This window comes from Pygocentrus nattereri, chromosome 8, assembly GCF_015220715.1.
Source record: "Pygocentrus nattereri isolate fPygNat1 chromosome 8, fPygNat1.pri, whole genome shotgun sequence".
Classification (NCBI taxonomy): domain Eukaryota; kingdom Metazoa; phylum Chordata; class Actinopteri; order Characiformes; family Serrasalmidae; genus Pygocentrus; species Pygocentrus nattereri.
The window spans coordinates 21,685,712-21,697,738 of NC_051218.1; the positions used below are offsets into that span (position 1 = coordinate 21,685,712).

The 12,027-nt window shown below is 38.9% G+C and overlaps 1 protein-coding gene across 2 annotated transcripts in view; it reads right to left on the reverse strand.

Moving 5' to 3' along the window:
- cyfip2 (cytoplasmic FMR1 interacting protein 2) overlaps window positions 1-8,120 on the reverse strand; it is a 37,214-nt gene extending 29,094 nt beyond the window's left edge. For both annotated transcript variants that reach the window (XM_017698351.2, XM_017698352.2), the window contains exon 1: window positions 7,945-8,120. The gene's annotated coding sequence lies outside the window, so the exon portion shown is untranslated. The remainder of the gene's footprint in view (window positions 1-7,944) is intronic.
- Between the last annotated feature and the right edge of the window lie 3,907 nt (window positions 8,121-12,027).

Here is a 12,027-nt window from a genome sequence, read left to right on the forward strand (position 1 = left end):
AACTTGCAGAGCACAAAAGTGTGCAAGCGGCGAGGAACACACCACAAAAGGCGTGTGATAATGACACAGTATGGTGACAGCTACACACTGAAGCTCACCCAACAAAACCCTACCTGGATGAGGCAACTGACTTAAGCAAGTGGCAGTGAAAAGATAATCTTAGAATTACATTCTGAAACATTAAAAAACAACAACAACAAAAAACAAATATGGATTCACAGCATTTTCTGACACAATTTAGGTTCTTTCTGTGTAGTTTGTGTATCACCTCTGTGGGTTTGTGTCTGTTACACATTTAGAAATATTTATAGTTATGATTTACACTGAGATGACAGATCAAGTCCTCTCTAAAAGTGGAAAACCCTGTGTACCGAGCAACCACTTCAAAACCAACGTGCTGTTCAAGCGTCTAGGACACATATCCAAAATTGTTTTAGTGCAACACACATTAGCATTTGAGGTTTTTTGAAAATGTGTATCTTATATTACAGAAATCTTTGTCAGCAACGGTTCTGGTGAAAGTGAAATGAAGCTTCAAAAATACAGTTAATTCAGACAAGTGATTATTATCTGCACATAAACACATGAAAATGTGAGTGAAAAACAGCTGCTCTGCAAATATACATGTAAAAGTTACCGTTAGATATCTACCTAAACTTAAGCTATTCCTGTTTCCCTCAGTGAATGCGTTTACTGTTTTTTGTTTATTTTGTCTCAAACAAAACAATGAAAATGCATCCATTTCAGATGTGGACAATAACTGCAATCAGGAGATTATGGAATAATTGTGACAGGTCTAATCATGACCGTATTTTTCCATAGAAGGCATGTAACGCTGAATAACATCCAGAGGATCTCAAGCCCACCCTTTTCACTCTCTACCAGAAGATTTCATGTATTGTCTTATTTGTTTTGTTTGCACGTATCTCAGTATTATTTGCTTCATTATTTGGTCAAATCTACATTACAATGTTTCCAAGGCCCCATTTACTAGTGTCCTGGACAGGCTTCAACATGAACAACTGCACAAATGCCTGGGGCAAGTGAAATATTCATTTGGCACAGCAGCATTAAAAATCATTCGCACGGTCAGGCAAGCTAATGTTCTGCCATGAGATACTTCTGACAGTGAACAACCGATACAGCCTTCATTCATATGAAGCAAATACCTCACCACAGAAAAAAATGGTGCAATCCAGTTAAGTTAAATCTAGCCAACAGCATCGTTTGTTGCTACAAATTTGTAGTGCATGACATGATTCAAAATATCAGCAAAGCAGGACACTTAAACAGCCTTGCCCTAAATGGCACCCTAAGCCCTGCAGGCCTCCTCAAATTCCACACTTTGGTGACAACAGGCAGACCTATAGACTATTAGACCCAGAGTGTGCCTGGTTTAAACATGTGCATGTTACAGACTCGTGTAACATACATGTTGTACTCTTGCTTATATACAATAACTGAGGTCACAAGCATAACTCAGCTTGATGACATGTTAAATTAATAATCAAAAAAAGTGCTGAGTACAGGTGTGAATGGGTTCCAATATGTCTTGCAAGTGCAATATGATCTGAGCACTTAAACCACCTTCTGAGGTGGTAATGATCAACCTAACACCTAACACCTAACCTAAGGTACATATGATCACCTAACATTTGTAGGGTGAACACTAAAGCAGAGACCAAAGAACAGCATAGCTTAGCTCCTTTCTTCTTTTTCTCTCACTTTGCTTACAAGTTGTATTAGCAGTCCATGCTATCTGGGTGTTTGTAATGCTGCATATACAGGTACACAAACAAGGACTTGCATCATATTTTTGTCAGACAACAAACTGACTGATGTAGTAAATGTGAGCAAGACCCCTCTTCCAAGACAAAATGTGATCATTAGTGGTCAGGGAGATGGACTTAGGGCTCACTGACAGGGCAGGTGCCAATGGCTGTACAGCTTGCTGTCCTCTTATGACTAGATCAATCGAGATAGATGGTGATATAAAGGTAATATAAAATGTGCATAAATGTAGCTAATTTGTTGGTTACATTTTGTTTGTACAGCCTCTCAATTTTTCTATTATACACTTTTTAAATTAACAAAATATTAGAATTGTTGTACAAAAGGTAGTAAAACTCTCGAATATGATCGGACAGCCGTTAACTAACATGTCCTTTAACAAATCAGACACTACATCTAATAAGACAGAGTAGGACATCCAGATTTTGTTCGTCGTGCGTCATCAGGTGTTGTCTTGCAAGCAGAAATAAAATCACTGCACATACTACTGTACAATTCATGACTATGTACTTCACTGAGACAGTAACTCTGCACTAGGCTATTATTTACATTATTCTCATGCACAGGGACTGAGCAGTTTCTGTAATTATTCATGGCCAAAGTCTAAAGAAACAGCCGTTTTTCTTTTGCTTTTCTATCAATCTCCTGGAAGAAAGACCTCTTACAACTGTTTGTGAGTCATAAGTTATAAAAATGGGGCACTGAAACATTCATCAATTTACTATTTTAGTTGACTTTCAAATATGATATCTTTGTTCTTTCAGCTAAGGAGACGTCTGGATGGTGCCTTAATCTGAACAATTCTGCAGTAGATTTAAATAAACATTTTATGGTCCTTTTTCTATACTATATCAACAATTTGCCCCATCAGTCATTCAAAGGTTCTGCTTTAATTTCTCATCCCACCACTGCAGTCACATGTCTGTTGATTTGCTCTCTGCACTCCAGTCAGATGGCTGGAGGTCAGCTCAGAGACTTTGTGCCCAACAGTCTGAAGCTCTCAATTTGGCCTCTGATCTCGCAGAGCGGCTGTGACAGGGCGGAAACGAGCCTTAATTATAAGTATAAGGAACAGAAAAGCAGCTGTGGCTATTTCACTCTCTATCCCAACAGGAGAGCCTCATGGATGGAGCTAACCACATGCTGACCCTAGACTTAAATACACAGGTATACCACTCAAACTCTAGACACAGATTTTCCTAGATCATATCAGATATAAGTGTTTAGGTCGGGTATCCAAGAACTGCTTCAGCACAATCATTTCGAAAGGGCTTTAAGTGACACAGATGCAACATATTTAGATGCTTTTCAATAATAGTTAGACTTGTATTGGGTTCAGCTAAGAACCAGCCCTTAGCTAACTGCTATATTTTGATGGTCCAGTGTAGATGATCAACTTACTAACACTGAACCAGATCAAATGCAACTGAACTTTAGGCTGAAAATAACAGATCCTATCACTATCTAATGCAAACCTAAACTTCATCCGAAAACTTAAACTTAACACTAACCCTAAGACTAGAGATGGTACAACACCCCAAAACAAACAACAAAAAGTAAAGCATCGGTATATACTAGGGATATACGCTCGGGTGCTTGGTTAACCACTGAAGGTGCTAGAATTTAAACGCAGAAATCCCTCTCTGGCTGTTCGTTACACTTCATCACAAGAAGACAGACCAACAACTCAGTGAAAGGCTAGTTCTTTATGTCTTAACAGGACTGCATGTGGCACATTTACTCTCATTTCCAAAGAAGTAAATTTTTTAAAATCCGAATGAAAAGGGCGAAAAGGACCAAATCAAAATGTGAGTGCGTTGTGATGAATGCACTGTAAAGCATGTGACTGACAAGTCAGAGGTAGTGCAGCCTTATAGCTAACATGGCTAAATAAGTTATTCTAGCTGATGTTAGAAAGGTGAACACACCAACCATTGTGGAGAAAAGACCATGTGTAAGAAGAAAACAAGGCCTCACCAGCATCCAGTGTTATAGTGGTTAGCTGTGTTTGCTAAGGTGGTGTGTGTTACTCATCTGATATGAAAACCACCGATTGTCTTTGGCTATTTTTGAATAATGAAACTGAAAAGTTCTGTCAGCTGAAATGGTAAGCCCACAGACTTACAGTCATTTCGACAAAGTCAATTTTTCTTCCCTGCAGTTAACAAATTACTCATACAATGACCCTTGCTGATACTCATATGTCAAAACTAGCTGGAATGCCCAGCCCTAGTTGATACATATCCAATTTTGCAGTATATGCCGTTTTCACTGCACAGAATGCACCAGAAAGTTGGAATGCAATTTTTTCTATTGACCGGTGGTCCAGTACTGAAGGTTCCAGTTTCATGGTTTTTAGCTGCATAAGACTGGCAACAGGACCTAATGATACTCAAGGGCATTTTACTCTGTCTGTGCCAATGACAATTAAGAGAACTCTTTGTTCTTTCAGGCGAACATAGACACCTAGAACTATTACCAATAAGACCAATAAATACACCGAGATATAAGCTAGAATGTTCTATGTTAACAGTGATTTTTCGAAATACTTTGTAAGGAGGCCATGAGATAGCTAGTCTCCCCTGACTGAGTGCTTCTGCTCATATTTTCACAACTGACATAGAATAATATATAATAGGACTCTACAGACGATGTTGTGCAACTGTAGACATTTGTGTGATGCAGAAAAGCTACACTATATTATTTCAGTTCATTACAGTTTGAGTCCGTTCTTGTGTTTGAATGTGCAGAGTAAAAAAGGCCCTTGCTAAAGGCCACTGCTAAACTTTAAAATGAGCAATCTGTGAACGTCACATTTCATTTAAGACAAGCATCTAAAAGAAAGCTATAATGATTCAAACTACTCAAACACTCTCCTACCCCACAGGACGAAACACACAGCTAACAACATCACAAGTGTGCAGATTTCTTCAAGCTAGATTTCTTACAGGATTGCATCACATCAAATTTAGGTGTGTTCGTTCACCTCTCGTAGTGTAAGCTGTGGGTTAAAAAAAGACTAATAAAAATTGGCCAAATAGAGCAGCCACCAGACAAACCCAGCACATTCATGATCAGTGCACCCCTACTAAACAACCTACCAGTAAAGGCTTCGGAAAACAGCGCAAAACACTACATAAGTCTGTTAGTTTATTGCACAACCTGTCACCACTTTAGCAGTGTGCTGAATCTGGCTTGATCTATTTGTTTTGGTGATTTCAGCTTCATCTGGTTTCAGTGAAGAAATATGGCTGATTAAACATCCTACATCATACTCTAACAACAATAACACTGATCTTATTTGTCTAAAGGCAGACTATTCCATCCGGAAGACACAGTAATAACACTAAAACCTCATGAAAGCAGTCTAAGGGTCATACACATGTCAGAGAGCATGCTAACAGCTAAATGTATGTCCCCATAGAAGGTGGGGCTTCCTGACACATATATCTCGCCAAGTCACTCCGCTGTGATGGCTCACTCACACGTAATGGTGTGAAATAAGCAACTGCCTGTAGAACAGAAAGCACAACACTTTACACTAAAGTGTTACTTTACAATAAGTGCTTTTCAGCGTCATCAATTCAGTTGTATTTCAGGCCCTGCAGGCCTGTAGCTTCTTCTAAAATGGCCTCATTATCCAAGAAAAATGAGTTTAAATGTTCACAGTGAAAGACAGATGAGATGTAATCTTAAGCATGTTTTAGTAGCTTTAGCTTTTTGACAGTTCAATAACTGAATTTATTGGAATTCATAAAAGGATTTGGTAATAAATTCAAAATGGCTTTTGTGTTGAAAGCTAATGCGCCAAAGCTACAGCAAACCAGTACAACACTGGATGCTGATATAGACTCACTGTCTTCTACATGTGATTTTGAGTTTTCGCTGGATGATGTGCCAACATGTTCGTTTGTCTGAGAAATTGATTTGAGCTGTTTAAAGTTAGCATCAGCCTAGCATATCTGACAACAAAAGCCACACCATCTTTGCCTCAGTAATGTCCTTAACAACAGGTCCTTGGCAACACGCTCACATTAAGGCACTCCGGAATAGCAAAGTATATCATACTACCATACGTACCCGCAATGATGCACAAAACTTTCACATTATACAGTCCTGACAAGGTCTGTGCATTCTCTCCATTTTTCCAAAAAGAAATGCAACAAATACCTGAACCCTTAGTAGCAGACACCGTAGACACGGCTGTGTGTGCTGTGTGCTCTACGAAGACAGACAGAATTACAAACAGAGAAAGACACAGAAACACAGACAGAGGATGAGTCTGATATTGATGAGGCCAATGTCATCTTTCCCACACTGCTGGCAATCTCTCAGCACAAAGAACCGAGGCTGAGCTCAGCCCACATTCCTATATGTTATGTGAGCCTGACAAAGCCAGAACCAGTGACCTGAATACACACATATTTGCTCCTCAAATACACCACCCTTTAAATAGGCTAGGAAGCTATAAACTGTAATGTGTAGTACGACTAAACTCTAATTAGAGATTAGAGCGTACCATCAGGCGAGAAGGCAGGGCACAACAAATCCACTGCATTTGATTTTAACCGGCCTTTCCTCAGAAGTCATCTAGATAACACAGAAGGGCACTGTTAGGAATTTGAGAGCAAACTCCAGCATGAGCCCAGAAAAGAGACTCAAGCAATGGTACTGAGCAAGTACAGAAATGCATTTGTTTCCCTGAAGCTGCAGGCCTCACTTATCTCCATCATTAAGGCTTTATCATGGAAGAACAGCCATCCTCTCCCCTGCTTTGCATGCTCACCTCCAGCAACTGACATAAGGAACAGTTTGGATGGCAGTGGAGGAGCAGGAGAGCACTGGGAGATCACAAGGCACATAGTTTGACATGTTTGGGTCATGCAATTCAATGAGACTGGCACATAGGACATTAATCTCTCAGATGAAAATCCTAGCCTGGAGGTCCATTAGAGGAACTGCGTTTCCTTAGACAAAATGTGGCACTGCTGGACACAATACTGTCTGCTGTTCCTTCAGTATATATGGCAGTATTTCTTCAACATCGTCTACGAACTGGATAGGATTACATCACTGATTTATGATGGATTTCCTTTAGGCTATGAAATTACACTGAGGCTGCAGACAAGTAGGCTACAGTGAATGATGACCGATGACTAACAAGCAGCTTATTCGTATTCTGAGCTCAAGGCACAGTCAGGCAGTTGATGACCAGCTGGTAACTTGTTGAAATGTCATTAATTTCTCAATATGTCGGTAATGGAGGCTGAGGGGTGGAAGCTGCACTACACTGGTAATACTGAAGCATGGCATACAGCTCAGAAGAGCTGGTATTAACAGTGGACCAATGGGGTACCTATACCAGCAGCTATACTTGAGTTCAAACAAAAAAAGAAAACAGTTTGATTCCTTCCGTTTGGTCAGGTTATTTGGCCATATGATTTCTATTTTCACCACTAGGTTACCTACTCCAACAGTCTCACAGCGTGCATAAGGACCTGATAGGGAGTCAGAACGTTTAGCCCGTAAGTGCAAGACTAGAAAAAAAAACATTTTTAGATGTAAAACAGATCGAGATCCGAGCTGAAATCCAAACCATTAAGACAACAGTCCGTTAGCTCGGAAGCTCTAGCCTAGCAACAGTAGCAACCGTCAGCCCACACTCAGGTACTTTCCATATCGGGCGCACAGATGACAGAAATAACATTTATGCTCGTTCTTAGATTTAATAATGCAAATAAATGAAAACAGAGAGTCGAAAGCAACATAACCAGAGTGAAAAAACAAGATAAATAGCAGCCTTTCGCATCACGGCTCTGACGCCAGTCCTCCCCTCACCCCACCCATAACGGGGAAGGATGCTATCAGTGAGGCAGCGAGCCACCGCCGAATGGATGGTGCAAGCGAGAGCCTCCATGTTAGCTACAGTCACAAACCTGAGAAACGTTTACAGAAATAACGTCGCTGTAACGTCGAATTAAACAGTGAGCTACAGCAACGAGCGGTCGGGGAGCAGCCGCTGCTGTTCCTCTCAGTGATAAAATGACGGCGCATCGGGCTCAGCGTTACACCGCTAGCAGGTTCAGTCCCCTCCCGTCGAGTCGAGCTACCTCCATCATCTCCTCCTGTCCAAACGCTCAAACGAGGGCATACCTGCAAATCTCATGTCCGCACGAAAATGAACGGACAAGCCAGCGCAGCACGGCGTACGAACAAACCGGGGAAGGGTGCCACTTCCCTCGGTATCCTGCGACTGATGCTCTCAGTACAGTCCCGTCCTCTCCGCTAATCCACCCCACACAAAGAGCAGAAAATGGCTGCAAGTGCATTTCCTTAAAGCGACCACGACCCATTCGAAGGCTCTCGCCGGCTCCTCGCCCCCGTTTACCTCTGAGTCATCGAGTTTTCTGTCTTGTGGTTGTCCGAGTGTCAAATACTGGCCTTCATCAGCAAAACGTGTGGAAATATCGTTAAGTCGTGTTTAGACAAAGACAGACAGCCATGATGAGCTACACCGGTGATTCCAACACTTGGGGCTGTTTGTGTCACACTGATGTACATTTACAAATATCTACTAGAAGTAAGTGCAAAAGACGTTTAAAACTAATCAAAGTGTCCTTCACAATAATTATATGTGAAGGTAAATAATGATTATTTTATGTGTGAAGTATAGATAGCTAAATAAGATAACCGGTCTATAGTAAACAGTATTTATGCTTGTTGTAACCGCACTTTACCCTGAAAGATAAACCTTATAAAATACTTCACAATCGGTTTATTTCTGCTTTAATGTGTAAGTTATAGAAGCCCATTTCCGCCACTTGAAAGAAAAAAGGCCATATAGTATGACATAATAATGACTTAGTGTCTCATAATAATGAGAACATGTCCTCATAATTATGAGATGTTAAGTCATAATTGCGAGAAAGTAAGTCATAATTGTGTGAACGTAGGCCTAAATCGTTATTACGACATAGTACGTTGCAATTATGAGATAGCGCGACATAATTATGATATATTAAGTCATAATTGTGAGAAACTTTCTCATTATAATGAAAAACAGGCTTCCATAGTAAATCCATTTAAAACGCCATGCTTGCTCCTTTTTTCATGAGTCATTCATTATAGTTATGAAAATGTACATTTTAGCCTACAGCAACATTCACTCTACATGGTCACCTAATGAAATATTTTCATCAGGAAATGTCTGAATTTCCTTAAGATCATGGAAATAACTAAGTTTCCTTGTTCTGTTTTTTTTTTTATTATTAATGATATTTTGATACTGACTGACAGTCACTATCAAAGTTAAACCCTGTTACTCAGATATTTATAAAAAATGTTAATCATTATAATGTCCTCAAACCATTAGCATGAATGCTAGGTAACCACATTTTCTGTTACCTATAGCCATTTAAAGACACCATATCATGGAAAACTTCATTTCTCTAGCTTTTTTTATCAAAAGAGTTTGATGTAGTATGTAAAAATGGCTAAATTTTAAAAAAATACCACTGACATCTCAGTTCATACAGTCTACATATGGAAACTAAGCTGCAAAACAAGCTTGTTTTAATTGTATTGTTTTTGTGATGAAACAGCAACATGAACAGTGTCATGAACAGCAACACATTTACATATATTCAGCAGAACAGAGGTCATTTACATATTTCAATCTTTGCACAGCACCAAAACCAAGCCGTTTAATTATATGGCATAAGGCGAGGTTGGAAAAGGGCCATGTAAAATGAATTATGATGAATTATGATTAGGTACATAAAATCTCACAAATGTTAAAAGTGGACCTCAGGGGAAAAAATACATGGGAAATGTAGTATATGGGCCCTTTAAGCTGTGTCAGCAAAGAAACGGAAAAATGAAATATCATTCCTGAGATAGGTTAACAGATTGTTTTGAATAATGATTAAACACAGATTCAATGTTAAAAAAATGAAAAATTATATATTCATCACTTATAGTTAAAGGAGGAGTTCCAGCAACTTTTCAAAAATCCTGCATAATTGTTCATTTAATCTAAGTCATTCAGAGTTTTGAGTGGCATGTCAGGATTGTTCACAGTGGTGCTGCTAGGAACCAGATGTCTGAAGCATTTAATGCCTTGGAAAACTCCCTCACATAAGGTTATTACATGAAATGGGTACAAATACCCTGTCTGATGTCTAAGACATTGTTTAATGACAGTTTTGCAATAAAACGTCATGTAAAAGGTATTTTTACCCAATACCCCAAAAAAATAATACCCAAAGAAGTCTTATTTTTCAGTTTTGCCATCATCAGCATTGCATACAAAAGCTCAGAGGACATATTTAGATACACTGTTTGTTTAGGGTAGTAAAATAAATGTATTGTATTTGAATTGTAGACATTGTCCCCTGGTTCCTGTCAGCAACTTTGCAAATAATTTTGCGTTGGTAACAATGTACCATTTCACACCAGACCACTCTGAATGACGTTGTTTTTACCATGATTGAATAATGTAGAAATGTTGAAAACTAGGTCGAAATATGGTTAAAAGAACACAAGTTACAGTATCAGTGAAATAATTAATGTGATTTGGTCTAAACCAGCCCTGTTGCTTTGGTCGCAACTGGTTCCACCAAGCATTGAAAAAGTTTAGACAATACTGAAAGTTAAAGAGGAAAACTGTCAGTTTGAATTTTTTATGCAGGTCTATTAGTACACAATAGAGTGGATAACCAACAGGAAACACATTAAATAAAATATAAAGTGAGTTCTAGCATATTTAGTGCTCTGGGCTGTTTAATACACGGTGAGCATTGGCAGGCTGTGTGTGTGTGTGTGTGTGTGTGTGTGTGTGTTCGGCCTGTGCTGTTGTCACAGTAACCAAGGAGGCATGTGAGGAGTTTTTTTTTCCTCCATCAAGGCTTTTCATCCACAGTCTGTAAGGAAAGCATGTCCATTTCCCTGGACATCATGCTCTCTAAAATGCCCCAGGACCGTTTCTGTGTATATAATCATACAGTGGCTGCAAACAGCATTTCAAAATTAGTGACAATCCTAAAAATATTCATTTTGGTTGGAAACTAAAAGTCAAACCAAGTGGCTTTGGCATTTCCTTCTTGTCAAAGTGACTGATGTACAACCCCAATTCCAATGAAGTTGGGACGTTGTGTAAAACTTGTCTTTGTAGTGTATTCAATTGAATATAGGTTGAAAAGGATTTGCAAGTCATCGTATTCTGTTTTTATTGATGTTTTACACAACGTCCCAACTTCATTGGAATTGGGGTTGTATTTCAGTTTGTTTGCCTGCAGGTTGGCATCCAATATGTACACTTCTGAGTTGGAGCGATATGGCATAAATATTATATCACAATATTTAAAAAAACGTCACTACATTTAATTTTTCTGATACATTATATAGTAGACAACAGATAAAAATAACTAGTTGTGCCTATAAATACAGTGATCAGTATTCAACTATCCAGTTAAACAGACCTAGTGATGCTCTCTTTGTAGTCAAACATGCAGTTGATCCGTGTCATAGAAGTACTGACGACATCCACAGGGTACTCAGCAAAGTATATTGTAACATAATATGGTGTAAAGTTATTATGAAAACAATATGTTGTCACATTGATCAGCCCAATTCTACTGGTCCCTTTCATGAACACAAGCCTACCGACAGCACTGTAAGAAAAGCAAACTCAGACTTTGACGTTTCTATCTATTACAGTATTATAATTGCTGTCTGGTTGGGATTCTTCTTCTGGCCTTCTCCACAAAAAGAGCTTAGCATCAGTTTGATGTACTAAAAATGTTTTTCTCCAGAGCAAATATTGTTTTCATTGTATTCAGAGTGGTTTGATGAATAATGGTTCACTGTAGAGGAACCTGCCAACTCAGATTTCTTCATAGTGGTGGCGATAGGAACTAGAGTTTGCAACATCTAACACACAAAGATAGCCATTCTATTTATTATCCAAAAGTACCAGAGAACTTACATGCCTTCTTGTATGTAACAAAGAGAATGGTTAAATAGAGGTAAATCTGCTAAAAATAAGTTTTCTTTGGGGGCTGTTTTGCCACACAACACCCTGCATGTACCAGTCCTCCATGAATTGTGAAAAATGATATTAAAAAGTACATTTCAGTTCAAAATCTATCATAAAACAAATTTTCAGGCATCCAACAATGTGTTCATAAACATTTCATGAAATAACTTTCTGTTAGGAGGCTTTGAGACAAATTAAAC